General features: G+C 35.0%; 1 protein-coding gene across 3 annotated transcripts in view; it reads right to left on the bottom strand.

Annotated features, from left to right (window-relative positions):
• The window catches only part of LOC125043953 (N6-adenosine-methyltransferase non-catalytic subunit-like), a 12,645-nt gene that overhangs the window by 9,907 nt on the left and 238 nt on the right, over positions 1 to 2,500 (bottom strand). The window lies entirely within an intron of this gene.

Below are 2,500 nucleotides of genomic sequence, written 5' to 3' on the forward strand. Positions count from 1 at the left end.
TCCAATGCATGGGGCTTTTTTAAGGCCTACAGAACATTGTTTAAGTGGCGCTATGGCCTGTTGCTGTACTCATTTTTATGGTTTTCTCTCTCAATAGATTAACCAACCAAATAAAATGATTTATATAAGTAGTTTTTTTTTTTTTTTTTTTTTTTCATAAAGCTAAGACCTGTCATACAATAAATAAGGATGCAAATACTACCTGAAAAATATCTTTAATAAGCAAAAATAGTGATATACGGGATTAGCCATATGCATAATTTGCAAAAAAATTGATTATTCCAACTTTATCATTGGCAAAACATTAATCAAAAGTATAATCTATAATACCATTGGTTATTCATTACCAGTAAACTTTTCCTATCCTGCCCCACAATGCCAAGACAAAAATTAGATTCCAAGAAAAATTCACTCAGAGGTTTTCCAAACTTGAAGATTAAGAGCACTACAAATGTGTTATTTCAGAGCCTGGCTTGGTAGCAGGGTGATAATGAATGCCAGGGGGTGATGTAATTGTTTAGGGGGTTGAGAGGGTCAATAGTAACACTCCAAATAAATTTTAAAATACCAGTTGGTAGTATGAAATGGAACACCTATAGTCAAATGTATATCATTGTATTTACTTTCAACTACATATTTGTTGGCTGATATATCCCTACTCCTTGGAGGCTTACAGATAATAAAGTCGTGCCTGAAAGGGTTTTGAGACCAACCTTTCTGTACCAATCACCTACATACTCTATGAAGTTTCCTTATGTTACCTATATTACCCATCAAATCCTCATCTAGACATACTAGCCTTTGATGGCAAGTCAAAAAGGGAGCCTCTATCCAATGGCATGATTTGAAAACAAGACAAGGCAAAACAAGGAAAAAGTGGTACTCCTGCGTGCAGCCACGGCTCTTGGCAAACCTCAAGGTAATTTACTTATACGGATGATTCCAGGAAACAAAGCCACCTGGATATTACATAACATCTTTATCTGTATGATAATTATATAATTTAATATTACATATTTTTCATTGATCCTACATGAACTTTAACTTTACGATGCTAATCCATTTAACCTTTGTTATGAATGTTTGTTCATCAAATGCAATCCACTGGTTTTAATAGTTTTATCATTACTTCTGTGTAATTACAGCAAAATTTATTTAGTCTGCAATATAGCACGCTTGCCTCATCTAAGTTACACATACTGGAAATTGTAAGGACAAAAGCTTAATTCTCAGATATTTAATTCTCAAGTATACAATCCAGATTTATCAAAAATACCTTAAATGTGCATTTCCCATACAGTACCTTCCAATATCAGGTCTCAGATCTTTTAGTAATCTTCATTGTAGTAGGCAAAACTGACATTGTTAATTACAGATAATCATAGACCTTGGGATAGACAAAAATATACATATAATAGTTACAATAAACACTTGTAACACTATTTGGTATAATCAATAACCCTCTCAAAGAAATCATAAGCACCATATCGCTCATAGAAATTCATAGATCTAAGCAAAAAACAATGGTCTACGGATGTGTCCGCTATCCTTGAAGGTCAACTTTTGAAAATTTCTCCAGGTATCTGACCAATCTTTCTGTAAAATCTACACACAACACTGAAAATGAAACATTTCTAGTCAGTAATCGCCAAAAATCTAGGTTTTGAAATGCACATCCACATAGTGCTACTGCAAAGAATTATATAAATAACTGTTAAAATATTGAAGAACTATATCATCATCAAGACAATACGTAAAAGAAATCAATTTAAAAATGCAGGCCCTGATAATTACAAAATAATAATTTTCACGAGAACAGAGTAATTCTTGAATTACCTGACAGATTGCAATACTGAATTAAGTGGTTAGAGTACTATCTATCCTTGCAATGTAAAAAAGATGAGCATCTTAGAAAAAGATTGGTTGACCGTCTCTGTTCTGTTACGTATCTTCTTCAGGGACCCTTACCAAAGTGTCTTCGTTTTCATTTAGTTAACCATCCCAGGAAGAGTTTAATGCATAACCCTGATTGTCACTGCCTACAACTAGACCAGAACAACAGGGTCTCGGTATTTCACACCCCGGCAATGATCGACAACTCTCCACCACACACGAGGTGCTGCAGACATCACCTCAATGATTTTGAGTATGTGTGCAAGTGACAAACATGCAGATTTGTTGGCCTTTGCCGGAATGCAAGGTTTGAAGGTACAGCATGTATTATAACAAACAATTTTTAACGATACACCTTAATAGTACCTACAGGGTAGTGAACAAAACCGACTAACGTCAACCCGTAATAATGAAATCGTAATGTGTATTTCGGAGAATGATGAAATAAACGCGATACTGAAAGCTTGATGTCCAACGCTGAAACCCCGTCGCCGACATGATCACCTGCCAACGAGCCCTCAATGCCCCATTTAAGCCACAGCGAAAAGGACCTTAACTCTTTTCCTACAACCAAACCACACTTCGAAATTAAAGCAAACAATAATAA

The sequence above is a fragment of the Penaeus chinensis genome, chromosome 34, assembly GCF_019202785.1.
Source record: "Penaeus chinensis breed Huanghai No. 1 chromosome 34, ASM1920278v2, whole genome shotgun sequence".
NCBI lineage: Eukaryota > Metazoa > Arthropoda > Malacostraca > Decapoda > Penaeidae > Penaeus > Penaeus chinensis.